General features: G+C 43.8%; 1 long non-coding RNA gene across 2 annotated transcripts in view; it reads left to right on the forward strand.

Annotated features, from left to right (window-relative positions):
* Window positions 1-20,021, forward strand: part of LOC138641504 (uncharacterized) — a 340,425-nt gene that overhangs the window by 74,641 nt on the left and 245,763 nt on the right. Inside the window, exon 2 of one of the 2 annotated variants that reach the window (XR_011313886.1) lies at window positions 5,103-5,185. This is a non-coding gene — a long non-coding RNA (uncharacterized lncRNA). The remainder of the gene's footprint in view (window positions 1-5,102; window positions 5,186-20,021) is intronic. The other variant, XR_011313885.1, reaches the window with a different exon arrangement.

The following is a 20,021-nucleotide window of genomic DNA, read 5'->3' on the forward strand; positions in this document are numbered from 1 at the left end:
ACCTCATGCGCTCGACACCGCAACTGTGGTGTCAGAGTGACTGAAATAATTATAACAAAGAAGCACGAGAGTGCATGCGGTGCCGCACTGGCGAACGCCACTAACCACCCAGGCTTGGGTCAGGAAAGCGCTGTGAAAGCGCACGGCGCCGCACTGGCGGTCACAGCAATTAGAGGCTGTAATGTGTGTAAGGTGCTGATGGTTAAGTCGGGCGCTAGGTAGCAATCATCCACCTTCCGCGAGCAGTCATACAGTAGGGAGGGGATTTTAAAGAGCGACTTTCATCCATCGACATACATCCATCAACACACACACATTATCAAGACTATACTAGCGCATGGCCGTGCGGTCATGCGCAGCTTATATAGTTGCAGCACGTTCAGGACCTTCCAAAAAAGGACCAATGGGAAGCTGCTACCAAAGTTTTGCCCTTTCAGGACCTTCCTGGAGGACCAATGGGATGTGCTGCAGTACCTGAGCATGTGACCCTCGATCTCCAATGGGAGATCTTGCCCTGGGCATGCTCAGAAAGAGAAAAGCAGGACTTAGCCCCAAAAGCATCTGCTCTCCGCTGGCCAACACTGACTTCAATGGCAGAAGCAGGAAAAGCAGCAGTAACTCTTTGTACAGAGTGAGACTGAGCAAGACGCTGGGACCGACGTCTCTGCTGAGCAGACTCCACTGCGGCTGGAGAAGAATGGGAGACCACAGCGGAGATGGCTCGAGATTCCCCTTGTGCAGAAGCGGGAACTCGACACCTAACATCGTATTGCCAGAAATTTAGAAAATGGTCTGCATTGACTAAATGGAATGAGGATGCCTTGGCAGCAAGTTTCTGAAAGGGTCTTTCTGAATCCGTTAAAGATGTTATGGAGGGGTTCCCCACGCCTGCTGGTCTGAGTGATTCTATTTCTCTGGCCATTCAGATTGATCGGCGCTTGCGCGAGCGCAGAGTTGTGCACACTGTGGCGTTGTCCTCCGATCCCCATTCAGATCCCCATTGCTATTGTTTCATTTTGTATATAATTTCAGATTACAGGATCTGTTTAATCATGACAACAACTTTATAAACTGTTAATCTGAATATGCAAACTATTATTTCATCTAGCCACAGGATAGCTGGGTTTCTCACCGCTGAGACCTCCACCAGACCCATGAAGATAGCCAGCACTGATCTTTATAAAAAGTTAAATGAGTCATTGAGTTATTTTAAAAGCTTAGGGGGGTCAAAAACAGCCCTATTTTTAGGACCGTTGGGGTCCCAGTGATTTCTGTCAACCCTCCCCCCAAGCAACTCAATAATCCATCTTCCCTGGGAATCGAAGATAACTTGCCAAGCTGAGAATAACAATTTAATATGAAAGCAGAATGACGATCATCTAACCAAAGCAGATCTAGCTTTAGAATCTCCCAGTTATCACCGTTCTCTGCAAACGGCTATCAATTTTCCAAATTGCTCTGAGGACTGCCAAAGGGAGAATGATCTGTGTCTGCCTAAGCTACTCTGGGTAAGGGCTCATTCACATGTCCATATATCAAGCACGAGTGCTATCCATGTTGTTCATGGATAGCACTCATACTAGTTATTGTCCATGGGGCTACTCACATGTCAAACTCTGACAGCGGCATTTAACAAGCACTTCCGATCATCGGGCCAGAAATGCAAGCATCGCTGACCCATGTCACGTGATCAGGGGTCAGCGATGCGTCAGCATGATAACCTGAGGTCTCTTGAACACCTCTATGGTTGTTGATGCCAGGAGCATTGCTCCTATGTAGCAGAGCTGATCAGGCTATGCCAGCTTCTAGTCTCCCATGGAGGCTATTGAAATATGGCAAAAGTATAAAAAAATGTTTTAAAAAATGTGAAAAAAATAAAAAATATCTAAAATTTCAAATCATCCCCCTTTCGCCCCATTCAAAATAGAACAGTAAAAAAATCAAATCTATACATATTTGGAATCGCCGCATTCAGAATCGCACGATCTATCAATAAAAAAAGATTAACCTGATCGCTGAGCGGCGTAGCCAGAAAAAAATTCAAATCGCCAGAATTACTTTTTTTGGCCGCCGCAACATTGCATTAAAATGCAATAACGAGTGATCAAAAGAACGCACCTGCACCAAAATGGAATCATTAAAAATTTCAGCTTGGAATGCAAAAAATAAGCCCTCACCCGACCTGAAATCACGAAAAATGGAGATGCTATGGGTCTCGGAAAATTGCACAATTTTTTAAGCTATGTTTGGAATTTTTTTTTACCATTTAGATAAAAAATAACCTAGACATGTTTGGTGTCTATGAACTCATAATTTCCTGGAGAATCATAATGGCAGTTTTAGCATTTAGTAAACGTAGCAAAAAAGCCAAGCAGAAAACAAGTGTGGGATTGCACTTTTTTTTGCAATTTCACCGTGCTTGAATTTCTTTTTACCACTTTATAGTACATGACAGGGTAAAACCAATAGTGCCGATCAAAAGTACCACTTGTCCTGCAAAAAATAAGCCTTTACATGGCCAGATTGATGGAAAAATAAAAAAGTTATGGCTCTGGGAAGGAGGGGAGCGAAAAACGAAAATGCAAAACCAAAGAAAGCTCCAGTCATTAAGGAGTTCAAAATTTCTCCACGTAGGAGAAAAGCAGATGACTCTCGGACCACACTGTGATCAAACTCTGATCAAAAACTGAACCAGAATAATCGCTCTGTTCATTTCGTATGTGGAAAAACATGATGTGAATATGAGGCAAAAGAGAAAATTGTTTTGAATAGAGTTCTCCCTTTTCGACATCCAAATGTCCCAAAAGGACAAACAGGTGGAAGTTGTCTCAGTACAAAACACCTTTTAATTAAAAAATAAATTGTAATGAATTGGGTTCTAAAAAAAAGGAAATATGATGAACTGTCCTAGTACTGAAAACTCTATTTTTATTCTGACCAGGTTTTATGCCACAAGAGCAATCCAATCCACCATGGAGTTCTTTCAAAAAGATTTACTCTAAAGGACATGTCAGTAAAGCGAATGGATAAAAAATAAACATATGTAAATTTCAATCAGCAGCTACCATACGCGAAGTTGGTGGATATTTCCCGTCATCTCTAATGCCACAGTCTCCGAGAGGATGGCATATCCCTGTGGGTTTTCTTGGCTTACATGTAAGACACAGCAGGGCATGACAAAAAATCAAGCCTGGGATATTAGTTACTATCCTTTGAAACTGTGACATTGCAAATCTTGATATGAATAAGCACAGATTCACTGATCCCTGCCAGGCATTTTGCAGCAATAAATGATAGCGAGTCAACATCTGTTTTACAAATTTCACAAGTGTTACATAATATATATGCATATATAAAAAGAAAGAAACAACCCTTAGGGAAAAAGATGAGAAATACGTAACATCATGTCATTTAAGAAATGAAGAACATATCTATAGAACACATGGCACCACTGTTTTCAGATGCTTGATGTATCGATTTAGAAGACTTTTATTGCAACATTTAGACATAATATTTTTTATTAGGTTAGACAATATTTCTATTCGGATTTGCTGTGCTATTCACATGTATCCCAACATGATATTTTCTGCAGACAGTGGCACCTCCCTTCTCTGAAGGTTAATCTCATCTGATTACCAATGCTACAGATTTCCCACTACTAAATCCATATTATATCTAAGCAGTTGGAAAGCAAGAGGCCATGGTGGGAAGTAGATTGGGTTTATGGATGGTGCTGGTGGTATACTGAAGGAAGTTGTGTACTGCTGAAGATTGTTGGGGTGCCAGCTAGAGTTGAGGCGATAAGCAAAATTCAAATTCACTTGCGGCTTGTGGTCCACGACCTTTAAAGATGCAGAAAAAACCTAGAAACCTCAACCTGGCGCGTAAGGACTGGGAATTCAATGAGGTTAACAAGTTTCCGAAGATGCGATGATGAGCAGAAAGGTGGCAGTGAGGAGATGTCACGCTGGGTGAGGGAGAAGTAAAGTGCACAACAATGGTGAGAGGGAGGGGGAAGCCCAAATACTAGCAAAGGGTGGAGTGGTGCCCCCCAGGCAGATCTTACAACAACCTGTATGCCCTTAACATCCCTAAATAGGTTCTGCACCTATCGCCATGCAGGAACCTAATCCCTGCCTGACTTTAGCGATAGGCCCTGGATAGGGAGGGGACAGGGAAGCACTAGTCGGTCCCCACTACGAAAGACAGAAAGGGTAGATGAACCAGGGGATACACTTAGCTTGAGAAGACCACCGTGATGCCACACCAGCAATCCTCCAAGAGTCCTCTGAGTAGACACTAACCAACTGCTAGAACTTCCAAAAAGACAGAGGCAATTTTGGGCTAACACCAGCCCCATGCTGCAGCAATTGAACATATTTAAACCTTCAGCACAGTTGTGTATTAGCGAATGTGGAGGTAACTGTTGGGTCCTAGAGGGAGAAGGATATCGCTCCAAAACAGAGATGCAAAAATCAAGAAGGTGTTTGAGCTAATTGTAAAAACCTTCTACAGCCAGATCCAGGAAGGCTGTCTGTCATATCTTACACACTCGTGACAGGAGTATATGAACTGGAGAGATGATTATAAGAATTTTTTTTTAATTACATTTTGCTGGCCTTTTACAGTTAAAAAAAATGTCAGACGTTGATCGCTATTTTGTTGAATCTGTGCAGAAACTAATTACAAAAAATTACGTATTTTCGAAAATGTGGATTTTTGGAAAATGGCACATCTCCAGGGCTTAGATTTTCCTCAGAAGGGTGCGTATATCTCTAGAAGAATGCTGAGGTATACTAAAAATTTCCGGAGTCTACAGAAGGGTGCTTATGTCTTTAATCTTCAGTTTGGTGCAGTGAATTAGGACATAAGTGCCTTCTGAAGAGTTTTAGGATCTTGTAAAGTTTTTCTCAGGTCTTCTTGGATCTGTTGAAGGATGCTGGTTTTCCTGGAAGAGTGTTAAAGTCAACTATTTGTTCCTGGGGGTATAATGAAAAGTACTGAGGCCTGGTATCTTCAACTTACCATGTATTAGAATGTATGTGTCCATGTCATTCTGTGTAGTTCTGTACAGTTCATAAATACTACTTATATTTTGACAGCAGTTGATGAACTGGAGCCAGTCTAAGAAGGTGGAGAACTACACACTGACTCTTCTAAAATCTTGAAAAGAAGCCACAAAAAGGTTAGTAAAAAGTCTACTGAAACTGGAGCTCCATATTTAATATTGACCAAAAATTAAATGCATAAGTTAACATTTTTAAGATCAGGTACATTTTTACATAGCAAAAAACAAAAAAGAAAAAAAGAATGGAATCCGCACCACCGAAACCGAAACACAATGAACAGTCCAAATCCTGGACCTGTCGCTGGTCTGCTGCAGATGTCGGGTGCTAAAGCCGCAAGAGCATAAGCATGTGCATATGAAATATGAAGAAAATACGGCAGCACTCACCAATCTTCTGTGCAGGTAACTTTATTAGTGCAACAATATTATGGCACGGGGGTGCCACGGGAACCCGTGGAAGCACCGGTCAGGTGCGAAACGGCCGTCGTTCAGCCCTCACATTCCTTTGGAATACACCCCCGTGCCATGATATTGTTGCACTAATAAAGTTACCTGCACAGAAGATTGGTGAGTGCTGCCGTATTTTCTTCATATTTCACATTTTTACATAGCTTAACTTTTAAATATTAGGGAAAGTTCATTAGAGAATTTTGAAGTGGATTTGTATGCAATAAAATCAAATTTAAAGATTATGTACACCTTTAGGCAGAATTAATTTTTATTATCCATTTGCTTCCAACATGGTAAGCAACTTTCTCAAAGTGTGGGTTGTTCTTTTCTCTAGCTCAGTGATATACAAAAATGTTACAAATCTGTCAGATCTCCTGCTTCAGGTTCTGACAGCTCTTGCTCCTTCTCTCTTCTTTCAGTGTTAGAGAAAGAAGGAGGGAGTTGTTTCTGCACAGATATAACAAGAGTGATCAGTGGATAATGCATCTAGGGCCTCTGGAAGGGCAGAGTAAACAAGCTAAAGATATGGAGGAAAGCACTATGTGGATTTAAGTGCAAGATAAAAGTTGTGCTGGATATATATATATGATCTTCTGTAAACCTCAACACTCTGGAGATGCATGTAACTCACATCCAGCCTATATTATTTGCAGAGACTCCAGAAAGAGAAAAAAAATGAAACTTTGTTCCTGATGCAAACCGAATATCAGGGGATGCGAAAATGAAAGAATGAATTAAGATTGCAAACTGATACTTAGTGCAATTTTGTTAAATAATGGTAACCACTGACATATGTAAAAATCATTTTTTATATAAACCTGTCTGTAACCTTTAACATCTTAACACAAAATAGTGCACATCTATATGATATAGGTGATTACATTTTAAGAGGACTCAGGAGCTGAGAGATACAAGCTATATTAAATATAGTGCAATTTGACAGTGCCATTTAAATGGAATCTGCACTACTGCTCACTCTTCTTGGATCCCATCATCTCCTTGAAACGTGACTGCGAGGGTCGATGAGTTACTATTGAATGACCTCATTGCTTCAATCTTGGTACTACTCTAAAGCTTGGCTGTATATTGTGTGCTGTATACTGAGTTTCAAAGGAGACTGAGACTTAGAGCTCATACTCACATGCGAGAAACTCGGACGAGTCTCGCACGTCAATACCTGGCACTGCCGCCGCACTCGTATCGGAACGCTCAGCTGCATGTATTTCTATGCAGCTGAATGCTCCGACCCGAGTGGCAGCAGCAGTGCCAGGTATTGACGTGCGAGACTCATCCGAGTTTCTTGCATGTGAGTATGAGCCCTTACACTATAAATTGCAAGTGCTGCATATAGTATAAGCGAACGGACAATCACATGCTCAAGTACCCTAAAAAATTAAGTAAAACTTTTTAAACAAGAATTTGAAAAATAATAAAGGTCCAATCGCACTCCTGTTCCCCCATTGAAAATAAAGATATAAAACAAGACAATAAAAAATGACATTTTTTGGTATCACCAGGTTTATAAAATTTCAGATTTAACCTGATCAGTAAACATCGCAATGAGAAGATAAATGAAAACTCCAGAAATGTAGAAATCTGTTTTTTATTCATTTCTCCTTCCTACAAAAATGCAAAAAAAAAAAAAAAGATAAAATTATGTATAGTATATCACAAATGTGAGTACACCCTTCACATTTTTGTAAAGATTTTTCATGGGAAAACACTGAAGATATGACACTTTGGTACAATGTAAAGTAGTCAGTGTACAAGTTGTATAATAGTGTAAATTTGATGTACACCCCTTAATGAAAATGGCCAAATTGTGCACAATTATCCATTTTCCTTCCCCGGTGACATGTGACTCATTAATCTTATAAGGTCTAAGGTGTGAATGGGGAGCAGGTTATTTATTTATTTATTTATTATACTTTGCTTATATAGCACTATCTTATTCCTCAGCACTTCACATACATTATCATCACTGTCCCCAATGGGCTCACAATCCAAATTAGTGCTAACCACTCAGCCACCATGCTGCCCGATTTGGAGTTATCGCTCTCACACTCTCTTATACTGATCAGTGGAAGTTCAACATGTCACCTCATGGCAAATAACTCACTGAGGGTCTGAAAAAAAATTATTCCTCTACATAAAGATGGCCTAGGTTTAGGAAGATTGCCAACACCCTGAAACTGAGGTGCAGCATGTTGGACAAGACCTTACTGCAGTAACAATACAGGTTCCAGAACAGGTCTCACCATGGTCGACCACAGAAGGTGAGTGCACGTACTCAGCGTCATAACCAGAGGTTGTCTTTTCAAAATTGATGCAAGAATTGTGTCATCATTTCCCCAGAGGTAACAGAGTTGGTGGGTCAGCCTGTCAGTGTTCAGACCATATGCCACACACTGCATCAAATTGGTCTGCGTGGCTGTTGTCTCAGAAGGAAGCCTCTTCTAAAGATGATGCACAAGAAAGCCCACAAACAGTTTGTTGAAGACAAGCACACTAAGGACATAGATTACTGGAACCATGTCGTGTGGTATGATGAGACCAATATAAACTTATTTGGTTCAGATGGTGTCAAGCATGTGTAGTGGCAACCAGGTGAGGAGCACAAGACAAGTGTGTCTTGCCTACAGTTAAGCATGTTGGTGAGAATGTCATAAGTTGGGGCTGCAAGAATGCTGCTGGCTGTGAGGAGCTACAGTTCATATATGGAACAATGACTGCCAACATGAACTGTGACATACTGAAGCAGAGCATGATCCCATCCTTATGGAAACTGGGCTGCAGGACTTTATTCCAACATGATAACAACCTCCAGCACATCTCTAAGACGACCACTGCCTTGCTAAAGAAACTGAGGCTAAAGGACTGGACAGGTATGTCACCAAACCTAAACCATATTGAGCATCTGTGGGGCATTCTCAAATGAAAGATGGAGGAGCGTAAGGTCTCTAACATCCTCTAGCTCCGTGATGTCATCATGGAGGAGTGGAAGAGGATTCCAGTGGCCAACTGTAAAGCTCTAATGAAGTCCATGCCCACGAGAGTTAAGGAAGCCCTTGCAAATAATAGTCACCACAAAAATTATTTACACTTTTGGGAAAAATTTGGACATTTTGACTTATTGTGTACTCAGTTTTGCTGCCAGTAGTTGAGACATTAATGGCTGTGCATTGAGTTATTTATAGGGCACAGCAAATGTACACTGTTATATAAGCTGTACACTGACTACATTGTATCAAAGAGTCATATTTTCAGTGATGTCCCATGAAAAGATGTAATAAAATATTTACAAAAATGAACTGGCATTTTCCCATGCTCCAGAGTTCACCGCAGTTCAGGTTATGAGGGAGCTCAGCTTCAGTGATGTCACCGCCAGTCACTGAAGCTGCGCTCTCTGCAGCTCATTCACCAGTAGTTTTTAGCTGGGGCAGTCACATCTTGGTACAGTCCTGGTTGAAAAATATATATTCCCCAGATATGGATTACTGCGTGGGACACATCGATGGACAGGTATGGTATATTGTTGGTTTATTATTTTATGTTTATTACAGGAGATCGAGGACGTCGGGGAATTAGGAGTGCAGTAAAGATGGCAAACTGTGTTGTGTTTGATTTCATTAAAATGCTTTATTCTGGATGTGTCTTTATTTAACTCATTAACAACTATTGAATTAGTAATGGAAAGGTGTCTAATTGACACCACTCCATTACTAAGCCGGGCTTGATGTCACCTTACAATACAAAGGTGACATTAACCCTCAACTATTACCCCACTTGGCACCCCTACAGGGCAAGTGGGAAGAGTGAGGCTAAGTGCTGGAATTGGCGCATCTTAGAGCTGCGCCTTTCTTGGGGTGGCTGAGTGCTGATGCTTTCAGCAAGGGGGGCAATATCCATGGTCCCTTCCTAGGCTATGATTATCAGCCCACAGCTGTCTGCACAGCCTTTGCTGGTTATTAATTATGGGGGACCCTCACGTCATTTTTTGGGTGGTCCCCATTTTAATAGCCAGTAAAGGCTAAGTAGACAGTTGTGAGATGTTGTTAATAGCCTGGGAAGCTTCATGGGTATTACCTAGTGTTGAGCATTCCGATACTGCAATATCGGGTATCGGCCGATATTCGCTGTATCGGAGTTCTGATACTGAGTTCCGATACTTTTACAATATTGGATACTGGAATCGGAAATTCACAAAATGCAACGAGCCAGTTTTATTCTATTCAGCCAATAAGGATCCTAAGAAGTGTGGGCACATCCTGTTAGGCATGTTAGCCATGTTAACTAATGGCATGGCTGTGATTGGCTGCTCAAATGATGTCATGATGGAGTGAGTGTGGGCGGTGCGTGGGCGGAGACTGCGTGTCTGTGTGTGCAGGCAGGGTCTGTGCGTGACCGTCAGGGGTCTGTGCGGGCCTGCTGGGGGTCTGTACAGGCCTCTCGGGGGTCTGTCCGGGCCTGCTGGGGGTCTGTACGGGCCTCTCGGGGGTCTGTGCTAGCCTGCCAGGGGCCTGTGTGGGCCTCTCGGGGGTCTGTACGGGCCTCTTGGGGGTCTGTGTGGGCCTGCCGGGGGTCTGTACGGGCCTCTCGGGGGTCTGTGCGGGCCTGCCGGGGGTCTGTACGGGCCTCTCGGGGGTCTGTGCGGGCCTGCCGGGGGTCTGTACAGGCCTCTCGGGGGTCTGTGCGGGCCTGCCAGGGGTCTTTATGGGCCTCTCAGGGGTCTGTACGGGCCTCTAGGGGGGCTGTGTTGGCCTGCCGGGGGTCTGTACGGGCCTCTTGGGGGTCTGTGTGGGCCTGCCGGGGGTCTGTACGGGCCTCTCGGGGGTCTGTACAGGCTTGCTGGGGGTCTTTGTGTCTGTGTGCAGGCATAGTCCGATTGGACTGCAAGTCTCATTGGGCTATGCCTGCTACAATGACAGTGATTGACACATTAGCCAATGATGGGACAGTAGTAGTCCCATCATCCGGCTAATGTGTTGAATGTAAAAAAAACATACATACTACATACAACATACTACATACATACTACCTACATACAACATACTATATACTACATACATAATACATACATACATACAACATACTACATACATATCTACATACATACAAAATACTACATACATACTACATACATACTACATACAAACAACATACTATATTATACATACATACATACATACAACATACTACATACATACTACATACATACATGCTACATATATACAAACAACACTATATACATACTACATACATACAACATGCTGTATACTACATACATACTACATACATACATGCAACATACTACATACATACTACATGCATACATACAACATATACACAACATACTACATACATACAACATACATACAACACACCACATACATACTACATACATACAACATACATACAACATACTACATAAATACAATATACACACAACATACTACATACATACAACATACATACAACTTACTACATGCATACAACATACATACTACATACATACTACATACATACTACATACATACAACATACATACTACATACATACTACATACATACAACATACATACATACTACATGCATACTAAATACATATAACATACTACATACACATACATACTACATACATACAACATACTACATACATACAATATACATACAACATACCACATACATGCAACATACATACAACATATATACAGCATACATAGTACATACATCATACTACATACATACTACATACATACAACCTACATACAACATACTCCATACATACATACTACATACATTACATACATGCTACATACATACAATACATTCATACATTACATACAATACATACATATAGACATACAGTACATATAACATAGAGTACATACTCAACATCACTTGTCACTTTGTTCCCTGAAGCCAGTGTCATCTGTAAAAAATATTAAAAGAACAAACCATATACTTCCTGATCCGCAGAAATCCACGAGTGTCCCACGACGATCTCCCGTGAAGAACAGCAGCATCAGCTGATGCGACCACTCTCTAGGGGCTCCAGGAATGCAATGATGCAAGGAAGGTATCCTTCCACACTGTATTCCTCTACCACTGTAAAAAATAGTCCCTAGTCTCACTTTTGGCATTGCTGTGTGAGAAAGTTCCCACACAGCTTTTGCCATAAAGAGAAACCAGTGAGCTAGAGTAACCTCTCAGTGATGCACTGCAGGAGCCATTGTCCTGTCAGTGTGTCACTGAGGGTCCTATAGAGCAGTGACATCACCCGATGTCACTGTTCTATAGGGGAGATCGTCATGGGACACTCGTTATTAATTGGACTGCGTCGGACAGGGAGTATACGGTTTATTATTTTACGTTTTTTGCAGGCACAGAAGTATGGTAAGTATGATTAAATGAAGAATAATAAAATACTTTTTTCTGGCTGTGTCTTTTTATCTTATTGATGCCTCTCTATTATTAACCTGGCTTAATGTTACCTTACAATAGCAAGGTGACATTAACCCCTTATTACCCCATATCCCACCGCTACTTGGGAGTGGGAAGAGAGGGGCTAAGTGCCGGAATTGGCGCATCTTAAAGATGTGCCATTTCTGGGGTGGCTGCAGGCTGTTATTTGTAGCTGGGGGGCCAATATCCATGGCCCCTCTCTAGGCTATGAATATCAGCCCGCAGCTGTCTGCGTAGCCTTTCTGGCAATAAAATATAGGGGGACCCACATCATTTTTGGGGGGGCCCCCTATTTTATTAGCCAGTAAAGGCTATGCAGACAGCTGCGGTCTTATATTCATAGCCTGGGAGGGACCATGGGTATTACCCCCTTCCCAGGCTACAAATATTGGCCCCCAGCCGTCGGCTTTCCCCCTCTGGCGCAGAAAATTGCGTGGGAGCCCACGCCATTTTTTTCCCATTTTTTTCTTTTATGTTCATTAATCAACATCGGTCTATCTATGGATATATCTATCTATAGATATATCTATAGATACATAGATGTTTCTATCCATATATCTATCTGGCAAATTTCACACATCAGGTTTTTGCCATCAGGCACAATGCGGCAAGTTTTGAAAAAAAAGATCCGTTTTTTTTTCTGCTGGATCCGTTTTTTCTCATAGAGTTGTATTAGCGCCGGATTGCGCCTGATGGGCACATGTTTTATCCATTTTTTGCAAAAATTTGGAGGAACCCCAATGCCCCTTGGAAGAGACATAGAGGTCAGAGGGCCTCCTGAAAAAAATGTTCCTATTATTAGGCAGTGGGTCTCCCATAGCGATTTCTTAGGCAGTGAATGCAAGGGCTGCCCAAAATTTGGAGGCACTCCAAAGCCCCTTTGAAGAGATGTAGAGGAGGGCCTCATGAAAAAATGTTTCCATTATTAGGAAGTGGGTCTCCCATAGTGTTTTCTTAGGCAGCAAATGCAAGGGCTGCCAAAAATATGGAGTCACTCAAATGCCCCTTAGTAGAGACGTGGAGGAGGACCTTATAATAAAATATTCCCTTTAGAAAAAGCATATATCCAATACTTATAATGTCTGACAAAACATTTAGCCCTGGGGGTGGGAATATGTAAACATACTGTACAACAAATTTTTTTTACGGGCATCATAAACACCCTTTAAAAAAATTATGTGGGTCATCCTGGTGATATGCTGGTGAAGGATGAGGAAGAAGAGAAGGAGGAGGACAACAGCAAATAGCCAAAATCAGGATTTGTATACCCATGTATGGGTGTGAAGAGGTGCATGGGAAGAAACCTCCCAAAAAGACACTGGATTTAAGTTTATGTTATGCTGCTATTGTTTGGTGGTGTATAGAAATCTTGCCCAATCCAGCCCTTGTTCATTTTAATAAGAGTCAGCTTGTCAGTCAGCATTTTCAGTTGACAGGTGGATGCACTTATCAGTTATAATTCCACCAGCAGCACTAAAAACCTGCTATGACAAAACGCTAGCATCAGGGCAGGCCCTCCAAGGCGTAGAGAGCCAGTTCATGCCAAGTGACCTCTGCTACCAGCGTTCTCAGATGGGAATTTTTTTAATAATTCCACAACAAGGGCCTTCTGGTACTGCCCCATTTTAGCAGACCTGTCTGTCTCTGAAATAAGAGATAGAAAGTTCTCCTTGCAGCATGGGTCTAGAAGTGTAACCAACCAGTAATGACTGTCTCCCAAAATATTGAGAATGCGAGGGTCATGGGAAAGGCAGCGTGAGAGAAAATTAGCCATGCGTGCCAGACTGCTAAAAGGCAATACTTAAATGTCCTCACCAAGAGGACGACTGAGCACGCTCTCCTCCCTGTCCTCAGGCCATCCATGCTGAACAGACAGCATGACAGTTGTGCAGGTAGTACCATCTATAGCACATGAAACTAGCTTCTGTTCTTTCTCCTCCTGCTCCTTTTCCTCACTGTCACCCAATCCACGTTTGGATGAGATGAGACTGGGCTTTGTGTAATCACCTTGTATGGTTCTTTGCTCCATCACATCGTGCTCTGCCTGCAATGCATCCTCTTTCATTGTGAGCAGAGAGCATTTCAGAACACGGAGAAGTGGGATAGTGTTGCTAATTATGGCATCATCGCCGCTCACAATCTTGGTGAAGTCCTCAAAGTTTTGGAGGATGGTACATATGTCTGACATCCATGTCCACTACTGAGGTCTTATGTGTGAAATCTGAACTGAATACCGATGGCCTTGTTGATGCTAGTAGTCAACAACTGCCCTCCTCTAATCACAAATCCTTCCCATTATCTGCAGTGTAGAGTTCCAATGTTTGGGGACATCACACACCAGTCGGTGAACCAGAAGCTGCAAACGCTGCTGAATAGTGTTGAGTAGAGTTGAGCGACCTTGACCTTTTTAGAGTCGAGCCGGGTTTTGCGAAACCCGACTATGTCCAAAGTCGGGTCGAGTGAAATCGGCCGATTATGACGTAAAGTCGGGATCGACCGAAACACGAAACCCAATGCAAGTCAATGGGGCAGCATAGTCGGCAGTGAGTGGGGGCCAGGAAAACACCTAGAGTGGCCATTTTAATGTCAAAACCATCCATTCTTCTTAATGAAGCTTGTCAAGCGTAATTTACCTTATAATAATTGGAAGGCATTTGAAATTGGGGGTCATTTGGCTAAAGTTGTGGGGGGTAGGGCTGGTTCAAGTAATTAGTGGGCCCAGGAAATCTGGACCACGTCACGGCAGTGGAGCAGGGAGAGGTAAGTATTTCAACTTTGCAAGTGCTGTGAACCTGAGCAAGCAGGGGGGGCCCACTCGTTGGCATTGGCACTGGCACAGGGCCCCTCAAAGTACAGCGGTGTGTTTGCACGGCGGGGGCGCCTCCCACCGGCAGCAACACTTTTGCGTACTATGAGAGGCCCTGTGCCAGTGACGTCGCCAACTAGTATTCCTCCCCCCACCTGATGAAGGAACCTGCACTTTCATCTGCACCTTCCTCTTTGTCCCCGTGTAAGGTGGTATGGTATGCGGGAAGAGCAACCTGACTTTCAGCAGGGTCACAATGTTGTTGTGTAGCGTGCACGGGGAATGTTGCGTTATGGGTCAATGTACCAGCAGACTCATCTATCACTGGCTGGGCAATGGGCACGATGAAGTGGAAACACAGATATAGGCCCAAAGAAGAAAGTGGGCTAAATGCAGTTCAAAATTGGTAACACAGGAATAACCAGGGGGCATTGCAGTGGAGGACAACTGGAATGAGAGGCTGACACAGAGAGTAGGGCCAAATCAGTAAGTAGTCGAAATGCAGTTCAAAATTGGCAACCGTAGTAAACAGGCGGCACAGCTTTGTTCAGTGGAGGAGAACAGCAAGGAGTGGCAGACACCGATAGTAGGCCCCAAACCAACTAGTACGCCAAATGCAGTTGTTCCATTTAACCACAATTTAATGAGAGCCTGAAGATAGAAGCTCAGGAAAGGCAACCTGGGGAACACCTTGGAGTGTAACACACCATCTCTCTCCACCCCATACCCATTTTGTATGGCCTAATGCAGTGTACTTTTCTACAACTACTAAACGAGAGTCGGAAGACCGAAGCAATGGCAAGGAAACCTGGGGAACACCTTAGAGTGTAACACACCCTCTCTCTACACCCCATACCCAATTTGAAGGTCTAATGCAGTGTAGTTTCCAAGAACTACTAAACGAGAGCCGGAAGATCGAAGCTCAGGAAAGGCAACCTGGGGAACACCTTGGAGTGTAACACACCCTCTCGCTACACCCCATACCCAATTTGAAGGCCTAATGCAGCGTAGTTTCCAACAACTACTAAACGAGAGCCGGAAGATCGAAGCTCAGGAAAGGCAACCTGGGGAACACCTTGGAGTGTAACAAACCCTCTCTCTACACCCCATACCCAATTTGTAGGCCTAATGCAGCGTAGTTTCCGACAACTACTAAACGAGAGCATGAAGATCGAAGCTCAGGAAAGGCAACCTGGGGAACACCTTGGAGTGTAACACACCCTCTCTCTACACCCCATACCCAATTTGTAGGCCTAATGCAGCGTAGTTTCCGACAACTACTAAACGAGAGCCGGAATATCGAAGCTCAGGAAAGGCAACCTGGGGAACACCTTGGAGTGTAACACACCCTCTCTCTACACCCCATACCCAATTTGTAGGCCTAATGCAGCGTAGTTTCCGACAACTACTAAACGAGAGCCGGAATATCGAAGCTCAGGAAAGGCAACCTGGGGAACACCTTGGAGTGGAACACACCATCTCTCTACACCCCATACCCAATTTGAAGGCCTAATGCAGAGTAGTTTCCAAGAACTACTAAACGAGAGCCGGAAGATCGAAGCTCAGGAAAGGCAACCTGGGGAACACCTTGGAGTGTAACACAACGTCTCTCTACACGACGGAAGGGCTGATTCTTAGGAAGGAAGGCTGTTGGAAATAAGCATTGCGCGTCCGAGGGTGATTATATTCTTATTAGGTATATACTCACCCTCGGACGCGCCCTGCTTCTTTATTTGGAATGAATGTTTATTTGCAATGTGGTGTTGACTTTCTCTATTATTTTGGTAATTAATGATTTTATTATTTTCATTATTTTGCATCTTCTCGGCAATAATATAAAGAAGACGCGACAGGACAACACTCGGTGGATGCCATATGTGTGTTTTCAATTTAAAAAAACTTTCAGTTAACTACTTGCAGGAGAAAGTAATTGTAGCTGGTGGCCATTTTTAGTACTGTACCAGATTTTAGTTGTGTGTTTGTTTTTAATGTTAAAATGTCTGCATTTGATATCTCACCAGTATTTTCTTTTTTATAAGCAAAATACTTATTTTTATATTTTCTGATGTTGGTTCCAGGGGTACACGGCCAGCAGTGCCCTGGTCAGTGTAGTAGTAGTTGAAAAAATGGACCGCAGACAGGCATCGAATGCCTAAAATAATAACACATGGCTGTAGGCAATTTTAAATTGGTTCCAGGGGTACACGGACAGCAGTGGTGTGGTCAGTGTAGTAGTAGTTGAAAGAATGGACCGCAGACAGGCATCGAAGGCCTAAAATAAAAAAATTGGGCTGGCTGTAGGCAATTTTAAATTGGTTCCAGGGGTACACGGGCAGCAGTGGTGTGGTCAGTGGAGGCCTAGTGGAAGGAGTGACCGCAGACAGGCATCGAAGGCCTAAAATAATAACACATGGCTGTAGGCAATTTTAAATTGGTTCCAGGGGTACACGGGCAGCAGTGACCTGGTCAGTGTAGTAGTAGTTGAAAAAATGGACCGCAGACAGGCATCGAATGCCTAAAATAATAACACATGGCTGTAGGCAATTTTAAATTGGTTACAGGGGTACACGGACAGCAGTGACCTGGTCAGTGTAGTAGTAGTTGAAAGAATGGACCGCAGACAGGCATCGAAGGCCTAAAATAAAAAAATTGGGCTGGCTGTAGGCAATTTTAAATTGGTTCCAGGGGTACACGGACAGCAGTGGTGTGGTCAGTGGAGGCCTAGTGGAAGGAGTGACCGCAGACAGGCATCGAAGGCCTAAAATAATAACACATGGCTGTAGGCAATTTTAAATTGGTTCCAGGGGTACACGGGCAGCAGTGACCTGGTCAGTGTAGTAGTAGTTGAAAGAATGGACCGCAGACAGGCATCGAAGGCCTAAAATAATAACACATGGCTGTAGGCAATTTTAAATTGGTTCCAGGGGTACACGGACAGCAGTGGTGTGGTCAGTGGAGGCCTAGTGGAAGGAGTGACCGCAGACAGGCATCGAAGGCCTAAAATAATAACACATGGCTGTAGGCAATTTTAAATTGGTTCCAGGGGTACACGGGCAGCAGTGACCTGGTCAGTGTAGTAGTAGTTGAAAAAATGGACCGCAGACAGGCATCGAATGCCTAAAATAATAACACATGGCTGTAGGCAATTTTAAATTGGTTCCAGGGGTACACGGACAGCAGTGGTGTGGTCAGTGGAGGCCTAGTGGAAGGAGTGACCGCAGACAGGCATCGAAGGCCTAAAATAATAACACATGGCTGTAGGCAATTTTAAATTGGTTCCAGGGGTACACGGGCAGCAGTGACCTGGTCAGTGTAGTAGTAGTTGAAAGAATGGACCGCAGACAGGCATCGAAGGCCTAAAATAAAAAAATTGGGCTGGCTGTAGGCAATTTTAAATTGGTTCCAGGGGTACACGGGCAGCAGTGACCTGGTCAGTGTAGTAGTAGTTGAAAGAATGGACCGCAGACAGGCTTAGAAGGCCTAACATAACAAACTTGGGCTGGCTGTAGGCACTTTTAAATTGGTTCCAGGGGTACACGGGCAGCAGTGGTCTGGTCAGTGGAAGTCTAGTGGAAGGAGTGACCGCAGACAGGCTTCCAAGGCCTAACATAACAAACTTGGGCTGGCTGTAGGCACTTTTAAATTGGTTCCAGGGGTACACGGGCAGCAGTGGTCTGGTCAGTGGAAGTCTAGTGGAAGGAGTGACCGCAGACAGGCTTCCAAGGCCTAACATAACAAACTTGGGCTGGCTGTAGGCACTTTTAAATTGGTTCCAGGGGTACACGGGCAGCAGTGGTCTGGTCAGTGGAAGTCTAGTGGAAGGAGTGACCGCAGACAGGCTTCCAAGGCCTAACATAACAAACTTGGGCTGGCTGTAGGCACTTTTAAATTGGTTCCAGGGGTACACGGGCAGCAGTGGTCTGGTCAGTGGAAGTCTAGTGGAAGGAGTGACCGCAGACAGGCTTCGAAGGCCTAACATAACAAAATTGGGCTGGCTGTAGGCACTTTAAATTGGTTCCAGGGGTACATGGGCAGCAGTGTATGGTCAGTGGAAGTCTAGTGGAAGGAGTGACGGCAGACAGTCTTCGAAGGCCTAACATAACAAAATTGGGCTGACTGTAGGCACTTTTAAATTGGTTCCAGGGTAACACGGCCAGCAGTGGCCTGGTCAGTGTAGTAGTTGTAGAAAGAAGGGACCGCAGACAGGCTTCGAAGGCCTAACATAACAAAAATGTCAAAACAATGGTATTGTCAGTGCCAGGCATTGAAGGATGTCAGCGGCTAGACTACACATTGGTGAAGCTGTGAGAGATAATTTTGCTAGTGGTAGAGCACTGTTTGAGCTGGGGGGGGGAACTGTCTTGTGGCCGGCGGTACAGGCACAGGGCCCCTCATATTACAACGGTGTGTCTGACGTTGGGTGCGCACCACCACCGCCAGAGACACTTTATTGTACTATGAGGGACCCAGTGGCAGTGCCGTCGACCAAAAGCGGCCACACCCACCTCTTCAGACAAACAGCACTCTCAAGGGTCCAAGCGCAAAGTGGCGATAGCACGGCCCCGTGTGGGGAGTTTGGCCATTTCGTGAGGTGGAAACATGTCGTATGCTGGACAATCAGGTGAAGAAAATTACGAGATTGGAAAAGTCATTCAGAATAGTCCACAGGCAAGACCTTTTCATAGGAAAGCTAGGTGTCAGCCGGGCAGGGTGGGGCAAAAGATTTTGAAATCCAGTTGTGGTTCATTTTAATGAAGGTTAGATCATCTACATTTTGGGTAGCCAGACGAGTCCTTTTTTCTGTTAGTATTGAACCTGCAGCACTGAATACTCTTTCTGATAGGACACTAGCTGCCGGGCAAGCAAGCTCCTGCAATGCATATTCTGCCAATTCTGGCCAGGTGTCTAATTTGGATGCCCAGTAATCAAATGGGAATGACGGTTGAGGGAGAACGTCGATAAGGGATGAAAAATAGTTTGTAACCATACTGGACAAATGTTGTCTCCTGTCACTTTGAATTGATGCTGCAGTACCTGTCCTGTCTGCGGTCATAGAAAACTCACTCCACAACCTGGTCAGAAAACCCCTCTGTCCAACGCCACTTCTGATTTCTGCCCCTCTAACACCTCTGGTCTGCTGGCCCCTGGAGCTCGTGTGAGAACGATCACGGGCGCTGTGTGCAGGGAATGCCAGAAGCAAACGGTCAACAAGAGTTGATTGTTTTGTTGCTAA

This window comes from Ranitomeya imitator, chromosome 6 (genome assembly GCF_032444005.1).
Source record: "Ranitomeya imitator isolate aRanImi1 chromosome 6, aRanImi1.pri, whole genome shotgun sequence".
NCBI classification, from domain to species: Eukaryota; Metazoa; Chordata; class Amphibia; order Anura; family Dendrobatidae; genus Ranitomeya; species Ranitomeya imitator.